Source organism: Cuculus canorus, chromosome 2 (genome assembly GCF_017976375.1).
Source record: "Cuculus canorus isolate bCucCan1 chromosome 2, bCucCan1.pri, whole genome shotgun sequence".
NCBI classification, from domain to species: domain Eukaryota; kingdom Metazoa; phylum Chordata; class Aves; order Cuculiformes; family Cuculidae; genus Cuculus; species Cuculus canorus.
The window spans coordinates 90,902,341-90,908,913 of record NC_071402.1 but is presented as its reverse complement, the minus strand read 5'-3'; positions in this window follow the sequence as shown (position 1 = coordinate 90,908,913).

Here is a 6,573-nt window from a genome sequence, read left to right as displayed (position 1 = left end):
GACCTTCACCTGTGGCCAGGCACTAAATATTTAAATGTTAATGTAGTACTGCAGGCACTACACTACTAGTTAGTATATCTTCTGGACCCAGCTGCTGGAAGAAGTTTTTGCCCACAGTTGCTTATCATTACCCCTTCTCTGTGAGTTATATCTCTAAGACTTACTGGCATAAAGCTGCTGATCTGATATGCCTTGTATGCTCCAGTCAAAATATTTACCTGTAGATATGACTATGAAGAAGGGCATCTGTTTGTAGCCTGAGGCTTTTGGCTTGAGGCAAGCCATACTGAGTACAAGTATGAGCTGGACAAGACTGATCTGAACTTTCATGAGAGTTTGGGGATCTGAAATGTAAAGAACAGAGTCTAACAGTTTTACAAGCTTCTACGCTCTTTGAATCCATAAATACTAGCATCACTAACCATACCATTGTTGGAATACTTTCACACACTGGTCAGTACAACTGTTTTCTCTCTCCCCTCATGCCAATTTCTAGCCAGATATGCCACCCGGGCACATTTGTTTCCATGGGAGATGCTCTTCGTTTTGTCAAGAATTTACAGTTTTTGATGTAGAGACAGTAAATTTATCACTAGTTAAACATATAAAGGACAGATTCAGGAGTGCTGCAACCTTCTGGAAAGCCTTGGGCTTCACGATGTGGATATTAAATACCATGTAGTGAGAAGTCTGTGGGTATGTTGGGGTGGAGGCAGGGGGAGAAGGGGGAAAGCAAGGCACATTTTAACAGGTAAAATGATGTCTGCTGCTTAAGGACTTAGAAGTGGCTTGACTTTCTGTCTTTGGCAAAACTTCGCTTTATACGTGCTCTGTGACTTGTGTCACTTGGCCACATCCCAACCTTAACTCTAGTGTAGCTACATTTCAGCAATGCTCTGTGTAAGAGTCGTGAGTTATTATTTATATGACAGCAGTACCTAGAGGCTTGAGTGAGGGCTGTAACCCATTGTGCTAGACACAGCACAAGCACTGTGGAAAAAAAGCGGGAAGGGAAAGGGAAAGAGAGTTGAAAAAAATTCATCCAGGCTCACCCAGTGCAGAAATAAGGTAGCAGAAGTTCTTGCTAATGGGTGGTGGCTGGTTTTGTGCCTTCCCAGCAGTGAGTGTTGTGTCACTTTAAGGCTGCAGAAGTTGGATTCTGGGTCAGACCTTTCCGCAGGACTTTTGCAGGGCATCTCTGGTGGCTTCTCCCTCTGTGGCAACGCCTTGTATTACTGCTTTGTCCTATTGGCAGAATGACTGCCCTTATGCCTTAGTGAGAAAAGGTACACACGTTGAGATCATTCTGGGGCAAAGTCCAGTATTTGAGTTTCGAATTGCTTGTATATAGCAGAGTATTCGTATTGCTGGAAGTGTACCCGGATTCCTAATGCCCCCTAGTCTCCACTACATGCTTCAGGCTAAAAGGTGCTGTGCAAAGGATATGTCATATTGTTCATACAATCAGTTTTCCAAGGGATCTGTGTGCGAGCGGTTATTTTTGTTCTTTGTTGTTTTCCCAAATCGCAAAAATGTTCAATGTTCTCCAGAGCACAATGGACTTCACCCATGCTGTTAATGCTTATTTCTGTTCATCTCCTTAATAGGAGTGAGGGAGCAGTGACTGGTCATCCCCTGCAATGTTACGATCCTTGGGGAACCTTTTGAGTGACTAGGCTGGTAGGAAATGACGAGTGCTGACGAGATTAGCACTTCTTGATCTTCCTAGTGTGAAAAAAAAAACCCCAACCCAGGACTAACTCATTCTTCAGGCTCCTCAGTGACTAATAGGTGTTTTATTATCCTTTCAATTAGAAAGCATTTATCAGCAATCTTTGCTAGTTCACTGCATGAATTGACCTGTCATTCACAGTCTCAGCCCTTGGAACTAGTAATTTTAAGTTTAGCAATCTGTCTCAGCAGGTCTGATTGAGATATGAGGTAGGTTTCCATGTGAGTAGGCAGATACTTCGGGTTTTCCTTCCCAAAAGGAAAGGCCTTCAAGAAAAGTGAATGAATGGTCTCAGCAGATGCCTGCTTATGTCAGGTCTCTGCAGCCATCAGACGCTTGCAAGCAGAGCACAGTGAGTGGCATGGAGCAGCTCTGCCAAGGCTGAGGGAATACTGTGGTAGGGTGCTACAGTGGCACGGGGGCCAACATGACTACCTGTGGCCCTGGGACTGGAGCAGCTTTGCTTCAAGATGGTCAGCATAAAGTGGTACCAATGACAGTGCTCTCCAGTCAAGTAACTTCATGCTTTTCTGATTTGTCTGCTTTTGGGGCTATAAAGCAGAACCATGTTTCATTCTCAATTTTTAGGTATGTCAGCCTTGAAGTTTAGGGACAGATATGAAACTCTAAAGTCCAGGTACCCCTTTGTGTTGAGCAAGGGGTAAAGCAAAGCAATTGCAGTGAAGCATGCTATGTGTGACGAAATCTGGAGATAGTGTACACTGACACAGGTCCTATGTCTTCTCTGGTATAGTTCTCCTCAATGCCAGCAGAGGACATGTTTTATTGACAGTGTAAATAGTTAAAAAAAAAAAAAGTAAGCCTCTCTCTTGCTGAAGAAAGTTATTTACGGACTTAGACCCTGTGGAAAAGTGACTGAACTGCAATGTTACTCCATGACTTACTGGGTTAACTTTAGGGTAATGTTAGCAATGTCACAGGTAGTGCAGACATTGAGGCTGCATATCTTTTGTTATCTTTTGTCCTGTTCCAGTATCATTTTCTTTTAAAGATAAGGGAAAATCTGCACATTGCTTACACCGAGACTGTACTTTTAGTAAAGGAGCTTTTTCTCCTCCTTGTCTAAATCTTTGATTGACACTAGTTGGTAGAAGCCGATTTTCAGTAGCTAGGCCATTGTATGTTTAAAGCAAACTTTGCTCTGAAAAAACAGACATCTTAAAAAAACCCACCCAACCTTCTTCACAACTGCCAAGACGTACAGCAATGCCAAGGTTCCCAGTGCTTGCTCCAAAATCAGATTTGAGTTGCCTAATTTGGGGTTTTGGAGGTAACACACAATTCGCAGAGTTCACTGAACCTCACAGGAGATTCAGATTTGAATTTGTCTGGAGCTGCCCTGAAATACTCCTTACCATTCCTGAAATATTCCTTACTCTGTTTTACCACAGGAAACATCCTGAGGGGATTTTTTTTCTGCAGCTTCTTTTTTTCCCCTTTTGCTACAACAGGCTCCTCTCTGAGTTGTCTTAAGGAGACCACCTACAATTTGAAGAAATGAAGACCTCAGTGAAAATGTACAGGCAAACCTGATATTTAAGGGTCAGTTCTCCACAATATTTATTTAGTTTTCTGAGCTGGTCTAACCACAGAGGCAGAGAAAAGAAGGTATTATCATGTGATGGCTGGGAGGGTGACCTCTGTTAAAAAACAACAACAAAAACAAACCCCAGCCACCTAGAAGTGATAGGGAAAGTGCCAAGAAAAGGAAAGGAAAAGGACTCTGATATTTATGAGGTATAGCAAATAAAAGTACTGGGAGGTAATACCTCTGACAAAATATGTGCCTGGTGAAGATAAAGCAGCAGACATACTTTAATTTTGGAGTGGAGAGAAAGAGCCCCACCTAATATAATTCATTTAAGAGGTTTCTCTGTGTTTCTAAGGGGGAAAAGTGGTCCTGGACATGAAAAAAAAGAGATGGAGCTTGGGGTAACAAAATACACTTTCTTCCTTGAAACCACACCGACGTTCCCTACAGCCTCTTGCTCCCTGAAGATCATGTGTGTCAACTTCAGACTCAAAAGACAGAGAAGGAAAGAATCCCCTACAATTTGGAGCAAAGGCTGTATTTCCTCACAGAAGCTCTAAGGAGGGACATAAATTACAGGGTATCTGTTTCAGCCCCTTTCAATACACGGCTCCCATAAGAGCTCTAGAGTAAGATAATCCTCTGGAGAGCAGAGGCAGCATGTTATTAGCAGAAGCTCATAGGTTACGTTTACTGGTGCCTGGGGTACCTTTATGCTGAAGTGTTAGTATCAGCTAGAGAGCACATAATCTTTCTCCTGAGTCTAATTATACATTCATTGTGCAGGCAACAGAATATTCATATGAATTTAATTAATAAAAAGATTATACTTTAAACCCACAAAAGCGAGGCAGTAAGAAGTAAGGATAAAAATTCAAATAGCCCTTAGACTGGTCTTTTATCTAATCACATCTCTGCCTCGGAGGCCCCAAGCCCCAGTGTGAAAGATACTGTAAAAACATTTAAACATAAAGCCATAGTTGAATAATCTACAGCCAGAGCAAAACCTTAGGTCTCTATTACAGTTAATGACAGGTTGAATTCTTCCTGACTTACACCAGTTCACATGGAAGTGGAAATGTTTTTGACTGCTCAGCCCCTCAGTCAGATAGAGTATAATGTTTGTGGTGTGGGTAAAATACCTTCTACTGTTTGTAAAAGCAGTTCGTTATCTGCTTTTGAAATTTCTAATTTACATTTTCCCATTATAGAGTATTAGGTAAAGTTCTGAAGGATTTGCATTAAAGTTAGGTTAATAGCTTAAATAAGCTTAAATATAAACCATGAAGGCTTCACCCTTGAAGCTAATGTCGTTGTTTTATCTTCTCATCTGAAGTACCTTCCTTTTTATTTTTTTTTAATTTTTTTGGTGTGGTAAGTTAACTGGATTTTGCAGGTGCTTTCTGATATCTAATGGTGACATAATTGTTATATAAAGCTGCAGCAGCTAATTTTTCACCACAGAGCCTGTGGCTAAAGAAGAGACCTGGGAGTGGGAGCAGTGGAGGCACCGTTTGTTCTTCTTCCAGTTTACTCTCTATTTAGACTTCGGCAAGCTATTTGTGACCAGATTTTCAGGAGTGGCCACTCAGTCCTGTAGCCTGTTGATGTGCTTTTTGACCTTTTGCTGAGTATTGACAGTCCCAAAGGGTATGGTGGGTCTTTTGCCAGGTGATGTTCCCCCTTACAGGTATCTCCAGGCTCCCAGGAGAGCCTTGTGTCCCAGCCATGCTCTGGGTCAGCCCAGCTTCATGCAGCTTTGCCTCTGCTTCTCTCCGTTCAAGTAGTGTAATACCTTCATCGCAGAGACATTTGGATTGGAAAGGATCTCTGGAGGGATACCTTCACCGTAGGGCCATCTTCCAAGCTAGATCAGCTTTTCCCCTGGCCAGGACAGGGACTTGCAGATACGGGTTTTCCCAAGGTATAGTCTTCAGTCTGTGACTTAGTACAAGGAGAATGCAAGACTGACAGGAAAAACATGAAGGGAGCTGAAAATCCAGCTCCTAGAATTAGAGGAGTTAAGGGGATTTGGTCTTGTCTTGATAGAGTTCAGACAATTCAAATAAGCCATTGCTTTCGAGGGTTAATCAGCTCAGTTGAGATGGGTGATAATGAAGGCCCTTTAGTGGGCTGTGATGGTGCTGAAGCTGCATCAGCTCAGTGGCCTGTCTTCTGGAAACTGCAGGCTTTCCCCAGAGAAGCTGTCAGATTAAATCTGCTCAGTATCCCCAAACTGCAAATTTATGAAAGAGAGGACCCTGGAAAGAGAGGATCTCAGTGAAAGCAGAGTAGAAAATAGAGAGTCTTGTCATGTTAAGCTCTATCATGCAATATAGCTATTCTTTTATTTCACACATCTGGGCTGGGAGCACCATGCAATATGCAGAACATGAATTGGGACACAGTGAATTCATTTAGCGCTTTTTAAAACCATTACGTGTCTGTGTATGCAGTGTGTCGAATTCGTCATGAAAGACTTTAGCGATTTTAAACAACCTCATAAAGGGCTTGAAAGGGATCTCAAAGAATGCAGGATATTGAAGGATTGATAGTAGATCTCTATGGAGAGCACGGGACAAGGAGACATGGCTGCTGAACTGTGGTCTCTTGCTCTTGCTACAGGCACTAACTGTGAGAGGCGCAGATGGTGTATATCCATGGTCTCCTCCCAGTTCTGCAAGTAAATGCTAGGTAAGTTTTGACCAGCTGGGCAAACTTGGATCTTCAGAAGTATTTGGATACCTACCTTGTCTTCAGTACTTCGGTGCAAGTAAATGCCCTCCTGCACTGACTCTTTAATAGAGGAGATCTGTTCAAGACAGACTTGCTCTCTTCTTACACCTCTGCTGCCCCTGTCATTCAGAGGAGTAGCTGGGGGCAGAGTTCATGCCTGTGTGTCTTTTGAGGAACAGCTTGGGCTGGTTTTTTTTTCATTTTTCCTAAGGGTGTAATGACCAGACTGCGAAAAAAGTATTCAGAGGGCTGGAGCCATTGTGATACGTCTGGTCTCTTCCGACATGGAGTATTGAGGAGGAGGGAGTGGGACTGCAGTTGTAATTGTAGGCACAACCTCTTGGCCATAAATTTGATCAATTAGATGTTTTCTCAACCTAAAACACCATCTGCTTGCTACTGTTTTTATTCCATGCCAACCATTGCGCATTCCAGCAAGTCCGTGCTACTGGGCCACTTGTGGTCACAGCCCGAATGCCATTAGTCTTGGGAATCAGGTGTGCAGAAAGTGACTGCCAGGCACTGACAAACCAAAGCAAGTAGAGGTGGGGAA